This window comes from Pelmatolapia mariae, linkage group LG15 (genome assembly GCF_036321145.2).
Source record: "Pelmatolapia mariae isolate MD_Pm_ZW linkage group LG15, Pm_UMD_F_2, whole genome shotgun sequence".
Lineage (NCBI taxonomy): Eukaryota > Metazoa > Chordata > Actinopteri > Cichliformes > Cichlidae > Pelmatolapia > Pelmatolapia mariae.
The window spans coordinates 25337753-25349349 of record NC_086240.1 but is presented as its reverse complement, the minus strand read 5'-3'; positions in this window follow the sequence as shown (position 1 = coordinate 25349349).

The following is an 11597-nucleotide window of genomic DNA, read 5'->3' as shown; positions in this document are numbered from 1 at the left end:
GGTTAGGTTAATTGGCTGTACGTGTGAATGGTTTTCTGTCTACAGACTGATCAGAGTGTACCCTGCCATTTTCCCTATGACTGCAGGGATACGGTGTGTTTTTCTGTTGTGTTTTATTTTTTTGGCTGGGCCACTGTATTACACTGAGGTCTTTAAAACATAATGAGTCCTGATCATGCTGGACTTATGTGTATGTGAGGAGAGGCATATTCATTCACATCCTTTCATCCAAACCAAGAAAACAAATTACCACAGTTAAAATGAGACACACCAATACTGACTCATTTAAACTGACTTTAAGTAGAAATATGTTTTAATTAAAGACATCTGATGTCTTTAATTCCTGATATAATGTAACTGTGTGCAGGAAAATATCAGTATTAGCACACAAGTGTTCGGGTGAAAAAGGAGACATAGGCAGAGTTGTGAATAAATCAAAGTTGTAATTGTAACTACTTAAAAAGGCAGCAAACCTGGTTAAGAAAAAAAGGAGTAAAATAATGAATCAACAAACATCCATAAAACACTAAGGGGTTAGCTACAGTGCTAACCATTGCACAGCCCTACTGTAGCATTTTAGGTGGAAATGAAAACAAAAAACGAAGAGTTTCTTTTTCTTATTTCATTTCTCATTGTATTTGTTCAAAAGTAAATGTTAAGCTTTCTAAACCTTTGATGACTTCACATGCTCCTGATCAAAAGCAAACCATCACCGCTCGTTGACGTGTTCATCAAAATCTTTGACCTCTTGCTTGAATGTCGCTCACAAAAGAACAAATGTTTTCCAGACACGTATAAAACTGTTAATTATACAAAATTGTCTTTTTAATGATCTTTGTGAAGTTATCTTCTCTTAGCGATAGCTTTGATAGTTTGTTTTTCCTGTCTGAAGAACCTAATCTAAACTTTACAGGTGACTCAGGTAAAAAACGTGCCAGTGCTGCTGATGTCAGCCTCCATCTTTCCATCTTTAGTATGTCGGCGCTGCACATATGGTCACGGCAGCTTATTGTGGCGAGCAGAGCCGAGGCTGACGGCTTTACAGAAGCTTTGCGCTCCCTGGCAGGAAATGACTCTCAGGCTTTTGAACATTAAGACTCGATTTGGAAGTCTGACACAGCAGCTGGTCGCCGTAACGAGCCATCTCACCCACGATCACTTCTCAGGGTTTCTGACTTAAAGGGATTTCTCCCCCAGATTCCCATTTGGAAGGCAGACAGCTGCATCGTGCTGCTGAATGCAGAATGAGACGACAGGAAACCTCAGAATGATGACAAGATCTTTTTTTCCTTTCAAATGAAAAAGGATTCATTTTAAAACTGCAAGAGAGGAACTAAAGGGTAGTTGTGGTGTGTTTGGACCACTTTTCTATTCAATTTGAGCATTCAAAGTCCTTTTTTACTGCTAGCCTCATTTACTCATACATGTACTTTTAACTAAACACGCTTGTTATGTTTCATGGATGCACTGATGGATACATCACGGGCAACTTGAGATTCAGTATCTTGCCCAAGGATACTTTGACCTGCAGATTGGAGGAGCTGGGGATCAAATCACCAACCTTCCAATCAGTAGACAACCCAATCTACTTCTTCAGCCACATGTCATCCATTGGAGTCCTCCAAGTTTCCCTGAAGTTCCCCCACCAAGGCCAGTGTCCTGGCATATAATTCCCTAGTGACCTCATTTTGCACTACAACTTCAGATTATCTTCCAATTTCTCTGAAATTTAGCCTGGATGTTCACTGTTTTAAAGGGAAAACCTTAAAATGTTGACAGTCACACCGTCTCCCAGCTGTGGAAACACACCACAGTCATCCCCATGCCCAAAAGAAACAACCCAAAGTCTCTGAATGATCTTCGTCCTGTGGCCCTCACCTCCCTGGTGATGAAGGCCTTCGAGAAGATCATAAAACAGCACATCGTAAGAGCAACTGACCCCCTGATGGGGGATGGGGGTGTGAGCAAAACCAAAGAGATGATGGTGACCTTCTCCTGTAGGCAGAGGGATCTGGCTGCTTCCACCATCAGTCACTACCAACATCCATGGGAAGCCAGTGGAGGTAGTAGAGTACAAATACCTGGGAACCATCTTTGACTACCTCCTGAAATTCTCTGCCAACACAGAGGAGATTCTCAGGAGGTGCCACTAATGGCTATACCTCCTTAGGAAACTCAACTCCTTTGGAGTCAGCACACCCATCATGATGACTTTTTACTATGCCTTCCTGGAAAGCATCATGACCTTCTCCATCACCTGCTGGTTCCACTCGCTCAGCCTTCAGAACAGGAACAGACTGCAGCACACTGCATCAGTGTGCTCTAAAATCATTGGCCTGCCTGTCAGAACTCTGGCACAGGTTTTCAGCCAACAGGCCCTTAGACAGGCAGCCAAAATCATCAACGACCCCTCTCACATTCTTCACCCCGCATTTCAATGGCTGCATTTCCTGCAGGACTGAGAGGAGTTGAGCCACCTTTGTCCCCAAAGCCACTCTGCTTTTTAACTCCAGCTGATAAGACCATTTCCCACACCAGAAACATAAACTAGTCTACACTCTTTTTATACTGCCGACACTTTACTCACTTTTAGTCACTTACAGTTATTTATTCACCTATTCAGTCACTTTAATTTGAAAGCTGTGTAATTTTAAAAACTGTGTATATACTGTATATTCTATGTATTTATTATCTCCCTTTTATTGCCTGTTTATGCCCTGTCCTTATCTTCAATGTCATGCTGCTCTGTTGTATCGTAATTGCCCCTTGGGGATAAATAAAGTCTTTCTAATTCTGAATCTGATTCTGATGTGTCATCTCATTAAAGCTTACAGAGGTTCCTTCATTAAGCTGAAGGAGTATGAATTATGTATGGATAAATTTGTACTATGAGATGCTTAAACAGCGAGCTGGGCTGATTGTAAAGCCTGAAGCTCGTCCACATATGGACCTCTTGTCACACATCATTTTGTATCTCATGATTGGTAGCTAGAGGATGCTCCAACCCCCAACAAGTGCTCCATTTCTGTCTATTCATTCTTTTTGTCACATCCATTCTCTTTATCCAAAGATGTCAAAACACGAAACTGTTTCTGCTCAACAGTTCTTATTAATGTCTAATTTAAAAAAAGCAACTAAAGCAGCATGTCAGGGTAAAAACAAAAACAACTGAACAGAACTTCAGTGGTGATTTCTGCAGAAACACAGCTGTCCACTGGTGCATCTGCACTTTGACCTGAAGATGGTGCCACTGCACTGCTCCTCATTCCACTGCAGCTTTAAAAAAAAAATCCCATTAGCTCACATCTGTTAAATTTATTACATTAATTATATCTATAAGAATGTTACACAGTAGCACCTCTACCAAAAATAAGAAAAGAAATAAAATGAAAAATTTCAAGAAGTGAAAAAAAACATCCTGAGTCTTAAATATTCATAAAAGAAGCTGACAGCATAACAGGAAACTATAATAAAGAGAATAAATAATTAATGCACCTGAATATGTCTCAGTTTAGAAATAGAGAGCAGGAAATTAAAACAAGTATTTCTTTATTTCTGTGTCATCCTGTCCTTTTTAAATTACATGTATATTATATAATATTTAATGTTATTCAAGCAATTTGATGACAATAACCATAAAAACAAGAATTCTTGTAAACGCTACAGAAATATAAGTTAAGACTCCTCTGTCCCCACAATTTAAATAAAACTATAACCAGCTGAGACTCCCTGATGACTGATTTTTAATATGCTCAACAACACCAGCTAAATCTAAGTTATTAATATGTTACGATGCCGGTCTGTAAACACAGAAACAACAACAAAAACTCTTTTTTTCCAGATCTCCATGACGTCTGCTCATGAACTCAGGGTTATTTAGTAAAACCATATGCATGCTGATGTAAAATTCAAGTAAAGAATTAGTTCTACTCCTTAACCACGTGTCTCTGTGTCAGTCTTACTCAACCTGTTTTTACAGGCCTGAGCATAATAAATCAGATAAATCATCGTTTGTGTAGACAGTTTACCTCTAACACACAATCTGACCTTTTGCAGTCAAACTGGCTCTACATAAAAATAAAAGCTGCCTTTACAGCTGCGTCATGTTGAGATTTGTATTACAGAAGCATATTTTACTGCAGTTACATGCCTCTTTATAGTGTACTCTGTTCATGTGAATGTGTGTGTGTGAGAATGCAAACGTGATCATCATTATGACACAGAATATCTTATTTAAAAGCTGAAATCACACATGGACTGCTCATTCTGTCACCTGAGATGCCTTCAGCACCAGCTTACACCTGTCTGTTCAGTATGGCTTTACATGCCGTGCACTGCTTTACAGACCACAGCTTAAACTGAGTTGACCACAATTTATCATCAGACCAACCAAGCTGGATTTGGCCTGCCTTACTTCGGATAAATGGGGTTTGCACCGTCACGAAAACAAATCTCTATCATTTAAATCATTAAACCTTTGGGCAAAGACTTGGTCTAAGATTCAGGGAGCTTTAGACTGGAAGGGTTAGGTGGCAGTGTTTCTCAAACTTTACCCAACATGCTCCACATCACACTATGAACACTGCAATTTCTATCAATCACAACTGAAAGGATCCAAGTTGATATAACAGAAACTCCAAATGTCCCTGAAATGAAATAAAGTGAACGTATCTGAGTCACATTTGAGCTCTGTTAGCTCTGAATGAGTTCCAGCAGCAGCAGATAAACAGACTGTTTGTTGTGGCTCAACGAGCCGCCGCTCATCTGGACATTCACTCCTCTTCCTCTTCTTCGTTTTCTCTCAAATTGAACTTGAACTAACTGCAGGAGAGTTTGATATATTTATTTTGTTTGCTGCATTGCAAAGATAACCAAAACAGGCTGATAATAATAGCCCCTGCTCTCCCACAACCAACCTTATAGTTAGCAAAGCATCATCTGGAGTCTTATACATGTGTAATCTGCTTGAATTATTGACATCTTTTGGGATATTCTGCAGCCACAGCTGGCTTCCTGTCATTTAAAGCCACAGCTGGAAGGAATCTTCCCCCCATGATCCACAGAAGATTTTAAGATTTTCCAGGTTAAATCTGAGAAGATGCAGAACAAGCTTTTTATTTCCGTGATCATCCTGTGAGCTTAAACGCAAAGACGTCATTTTTCTCTTTAGGTTTTGCCTTGAAGAACCCACATGCAAAATCGCCAACAGAGTCCATTTAAAAAACGGTCGTTTTTGGTTTATCTTAGCAAAAGTAGCTCATTTATAGAAACAGTGCAACAGAGTCCGTCAGATTTATCAGCTACACAAAACTTATATTCTTGAATGTCAATCAAATATTATTTTTCCTGTTCTTTAAGGACACAAACAAATGGGTTTCTTTAATATTTAACCCCAGAGGACGCAGCTTTATCCTCTGTGCTCTGGCATTCTTTGTTCAAGGCTTTTCATAGCTTGCTCAGCGTTTGCGGCCTCCTTAACAAAGAGCCACTAATGTGCTGATAGCACAGAGCACCAGATGTGTTTATCACTCCACTGTGTACTTTACTTTGAATGACCTGCTCGTGGGTTTTAAGTGGAGGTCAGGAACAAGGCAGCAGGGAGTTTAGAGCAAGATAGATCTTTGTATGCAAAACGAGCTCTTTATTTGTGGCTGTTGGAAACTTGAGCTCTTTTTTTGTTCCGAGTCCCGTTTAGGGGAAAAAAGTCGACTTTATTAGTTTTGTTCTCCAAATTAAAATGCATTGAAGCATTTTTTGATCTGATAGCTCTGTGTAGATAAATCTACAGCGGTAACCTAAAACTTTGTGGTTCTTGACCTTTAGAGGACTTTCGTCTTCACTGGAAGAACGAGCTGTCTAATGTCAAAGGTTCAATGAACTTAAAGAAAAAGCTGCATAAAATATATAAATGTGTGGTCTCTGTCTGGTCTCTGACAGGCAACCTAGTCTCCACGAAAATACAACGAACCTGCCTGATTCACTTTTTATTTGATATGCAAGACTTAATCTATGTATTTTTCATCAGTCTGATATAAAATAATGATCATCTACTGACTGATAGCCATGTACACAAAGTGAAGGGAGAGTAGTCCCAATTTAGAGGTGGGATGTGTCCACCAATCACACCTGAGATTCATTTCATTTTTACTTCATTTTTACTTCATTTCATTTTTACATTTTTACTTGTTTGTTTTGAAAAACATGATGTTGTAGGGTGAAATGATAGACTGTATTTAAAAGATGGACATAGCCACCGTACCATGCTCCTTTTGGTTAGTGAAGTTAGCATAGCCTCAAACTGAGCACCTTTACAACCATCTTGGTGTTTGAAATAAGACATGATGACTGGCGAGGGGTGGACTGTGACCACACAGATCAGTTTACTCCAGGTAATCCATCTTTCTGGTTTTTGTCATGATCATAATCTACAAAATTAACTTGTATCCAATAAGGCCCAAAAGTAGAGGCCACAGAGCAAAGCAGCAAAGGCCTTTTTTCCTATAGGCTTGTCAACAACTCACCCCCTGCTGTCCAATGCAAAGAATGCAGGTATAAGACATGTTAATATGGATTTTACTATATACCGAAATAAAGTGGTGCTGATTTGAGGTCCTTAACAATATACTTTCTATGTAACCCTGAATTATTAGATAAATTAAAGTAATACAAATAGGCTAAGTATGATTTAAATTGGTGGCTCTGGTGTTAAAATGTGTTTGTGGGAGCAAGAGCTGTGGAGAAAAGATCTGCCAGAAAAATAGTTACTGGTTAGTAGTACAGGTCTTTGTTTGTATGGATTACCTTTGACTCCACCCTGTGTGTAATTTCTTTTACCAAGTTATTAAACTTTTCTTTTAGTGATTTTCTGTAAAATCAGGTTCCTGAAAAAGAGATTTTCAAACTTTAGAAGTTGTGGTTAAATAAAAGCTAGCTAGTAAAAGTTCTGAAATGCTGTGAAACTTAAATCTGGGAGCCTTCGCCACTGATTTGTTGCTCCTCCATGCTCAGACTTCGGTATGATCCTTTGCCAGCTATGTTCAGCTCCTCGTGTACCTGGCGGTCTCTGGAGGAAAAGGCACAGCTAAAATAATCTTTAGACATAATCCTTAAAAACTGTTGACTGTGAGCGAGCAAAGCATTCACATTTTTACTTTGAAATGATTCAAAACTAGAAACAAAGGGCTGAAAACAGAGTTGGACTCTCCCTGCTGCCCAATATTTGTGCACCTTGTGTATCGAGAAAGCTTTAATAATCTCCAATAAAACATTTCAGGGAGCGTTTGGTGATGGGTGGCCCGCCCCTTTGGCTTAAAGCAATTAATTCAGCTTTCTGACATCAAACTCCGGGCTCAGCGTGACAGCTTGGAGCTCAAATAAAAAAATAAAAAAGCCAAGTTCTCCTGGGAACAGAGTAAAGATGGCAGGCTCTTTTCTCCACTGTTTGCTCAGTGGCTCTGAGAGCAATCTTCCCCCCAGCCTGAATGAAATGCGAGGGCACAAACAATGTGCCGGAGTAGAGAAAGGGCCGGCGGGGAATGAACAGTTTGGAGTATTTGCTTAGTGGAGGAGCCGCCACAAAGGCAGAGCCACAGCGTTCCCATGAATCAAGGCGCCGTCTCAGGCGCCTTTTTGTTGCAGCGGGTCTCCGTCGCCAGCTATTAAACAGCACTACATATAACTGGTTTCATGTCACTTAAAGCCTTTTCTCAGTGAAACTGTACCATCAGGTGACCTGCTCTTGCTTACTTTATCAGGCTGGTCGGCATCCAGGCGGTTGGCCGAGCTCTGCGCTGCGCGTGGCACTGCAGTTCAGCTCTAAATATTCGTCTCTCATCGAGTGTTTTCGCACTTCAAAGTTGTGAGAATGAAGATGACGTTTAGACCAATAACTCTGACGTTTAGCCATAGTTGACCGTTGCCCTGCCAATTTCCATCCCCAACCCAAACGCCCAGACTCGGAGCTCTCTGGGTGGCCGTGCTGGAGGTCTGAAAGGCACCCAGATTGACGCTTAAGCTCTTTTTCGCCTTAAGAAAGCGTCATTGTAGATCTCCATGAATGGCAAACTGCTGTTTATCTAAGATGGACCCTTTTTTTCAAAGACGTTCCACCAACGCAAGACCACAAATTCACAGTTCTCATCAGAGCAGGCGACTATTTTCATACTGAGATCAAAGATGAGAAATGGCCCTTTAAAGCAGCACTTGGCAAAACTTTACGGACAGCATCCAGCAGTCTGACCTGAGTGTCTGGCTTCAGGAGAGCTTGGGCAGCTGAAACTACTTCAAGGCCAGTTCATATGTGAACATATCCCCCGAGTTTATTTAAATCTGATCAATAAATCTGATTTCTCCTTCCCCTTTGAGTCATTCTGCAGAGCTGAAACAAACAAAATGTCATAAAGACAAATTAAAAAAAAATCTGATTTCAATTGTTCCTAACATTGGAACCAAGCTTAACAAATCGATGCAAATAAACTACAGTCCATCTCAGCAACTCTGCCATATATACTTCTCAAAGAGGGAAGAATGCCTTCATGAACCTCATGGCTAACATTAAAAAATAATTTTTTATATTTTAGTATATTTCAGTTTTTAAATATACTCTCTTAGCCATCAATAGCTGGTGACTAACTACAGGAGACAGTGGGTGTCTCTTATCCCTGTTATCATCTCGTACTCTGACTGTCATGGGAGGCTTGGTAGTTAAAGCAGATCACCTGAACATTTAAGCCTTTAAAGACTGGCCTACATGTTCACACACCTTCCACCTTCTTCAGACTTTTTTGCTATTGTTTACGACATTTGGATGGTGGCGGGTGGACTCCTAAGTTTGCACCCACAGACACAGATTCCTGCTAATTAGTCCAAAGTAACAGTCTAATAAAACATCAAAGCTGAACCAAAAACTTTTTGATATTCATTACTGCACCACACGCACATTATCTGTCAGATAATTATGTTAAAATGTTCCAATAGGCACTCGAAGAAATATACTCCAGTGTTGATGTCTGTTAATCCAAGCAGCCATGATCCCAAAATTTTTAAGCCTTAACAAAATCCTGTTGGGCTGAAAAAGAAGCTGCCCACGGAGACCCAGAAATATGCTACATTTTGTTTTTGTTTCGTTTTTATAGCAGGCTGTAAACCTGTTTATTTGACATTTTGACACGGGCGTCTGTGGGGAATGACTCGCAAGTCACTGTTGGAGCCAGCGTAAAGTGGACATTGGAGGAACTGCACTACACCCCTGATTCTAGTACTGAACTGAAGTCATTTGCACATTTAGAAACAGATGTTGTCCGAAGTTCTGTAAGGCGGAAACAATAGATGATAATTAAAAATAAAGCATATAAAATAAATAAGCCATGTAAAAAAATATCCAAAAATAAAATAAAGTCTGTTTTAAACTGCAAAGAAGAAAAGTGGGTTTTCTGTTGTTGAAGCATGTGCAGGAAGCATAAATTGGCCTGCAGCTCTCTGTGTTTTCAAGCAGCATTTGGAGCATTTCCTGTAACGTCTTTCACTCTTGTATGTGCTTTGTCCTGGAAGGCCACCGCATACATCGCATCAGATCACAGTCAACATGACAGCTTTGGGCTTTTGACCCCTGAAGCCAACATGAGACCCTGCAGATCCTCGTCGCCTATGTTGAGCCGCTGAGCAAAGCAGAGCAAAGATCACGATTAACCGTCTTAAAAACCTGCTGCCTTTTGTAGACGGACGCAGCTTCGGGTGATCCGGCTGTTGCCGTGCTCTCTGCTGAGGCGAGAGGAACCCGCCGAGCAAATACAGGTGGCTGGAAGTCAGGGACGGTAGACAAAACTGAGATCTGTCTTTTCTTGTTGAAAAGTTTCCTTTGTTTCTTCAAGTCCTTTATTTGACACTTCACTCCTGCACTCCTGGTTTTATTCGCACATTTGGTGTGTGGCACCCATTTAAAGTATGTTTTTCAAAAACTCAGCTTCCACGCTGTGCTCCCTTTTCAAACCTGAAAGCTTGGTCCACCTTTTATATACAGTCTTTTTGCGCTCTCGTTCACTTTTGGTCCGACAAGTAATGTGATATCGCCATCTTAGTGTTGTTCCATCAGAGCAACTAACTGTGATGTGATGTCACAGACTCATGCTCTGCAGCAGGACTTTCTGTTTAGTTTTACACCTTTAGCTTTCGTTGTTTTTCTTTCCATTTACCAGTTAAATCTCTCTCACTTCTGGTCTGCACCACCACTTGTGACAGGTTGTCAGAAGAGTTTGGCTTTTAGACTTTCTGGCAGAAACATTTTCAATCAGAAAAGCTTTCAGAAGTCAGGTGTGCTGAAATAATCAGTACAAGGAGCAGATTATGGTGGATAAATAGCTCCATTTCACATGGAAGACTGAGGTTTGTGTCCTGTGTAAAGCCAGAAGTCAGTGCTTATTATTTCTAGACTTGGTTTGCTTATATAATTATTTTAATATGTAATATTTTCAGTTGCAGTTTGGTTTGATTTTTTATGGATGTTACACAAAAATATTGTAAAGGTTAAAGTCTCAAATGCTTGGTGAAGATTATGCCAAACACAGTACATCTGCTGCATTGCCTATTTTGCCTCAATCCCCACATTTTACCGGTTTTCAAAGTTTCAGACACAGAGATATCAGATTGTGCATTAAGTCACGCATTTTTACTGTTTTTAATTGATATCTAACAACAACTGACACCACACAACCTCACACTGACCGCCAGCAGCACAGCATCATGTCCATCCACCTCACATGCTCAGACACCCTTAATAAACCAAATAAATCTGTCCCTGAACTTTTAGAAGAGACGTGTCTGCTGGTCTTCACCCCGTCTGTAGTGTTTTTCTCCTGAGTGTGTTTTGGAAGCCGGTCGCAGGCCCGATAAAGCTGAGCGCAAATATGAGGAAGATGTGGAGGTTTGCTCAGTGTACACATGCTCAGACAACAGCAGAAGAGGCTCGGCCGAGAAGCAGCGGTCCGAGGAGGCAAAGGAGACAAAGAGATGAAACCAGGCTCTGAATTTGGGCAAATGAACCCAAACTCAGAAACAAAGAAGCAGCACACGAGTCTTTAAATTTCCCTCCAGATCGCCATCAACGCTGAAAACTGTCAGGATGTAGAGGAATGACTTCTGTAGGAGTGCTTAGTAGGACTGTAAAAAGAAGATAAATGGATTTAAAGGGACCAAAAAAAACCAAATATTAAACAATTTTGTTCTGAAACAAGGTGTTCCACTTTAAATGAAGTTAAGGGGTTATTCACAAGAGCTAATCCCTTTAGTGGATTAACAGCCTTAAAGTGCTGCAAACGGACTCCACACACTCTAAGAAATCAGATACTGCATATAAAAGATGCACATAGCCACTGTGACCACTGATTTGTGGATGTTTTGGTCATTACCCTTTTTTTTCTTTTTCCTGAGCCAGAGGGAGAGTGCTAAATACTTAAAAGGTCTGTACCTCACAGAAAGCCATAAATTAAAACAGTACTGTGCAAAAGTGCTGAGCCACCCTTCACATCTTTACATTTTAGAGGGAAAATGGGAAATATGGGCAGTGATTCATTGAAACATTGTGTTTTTCTATCTAGGTATGC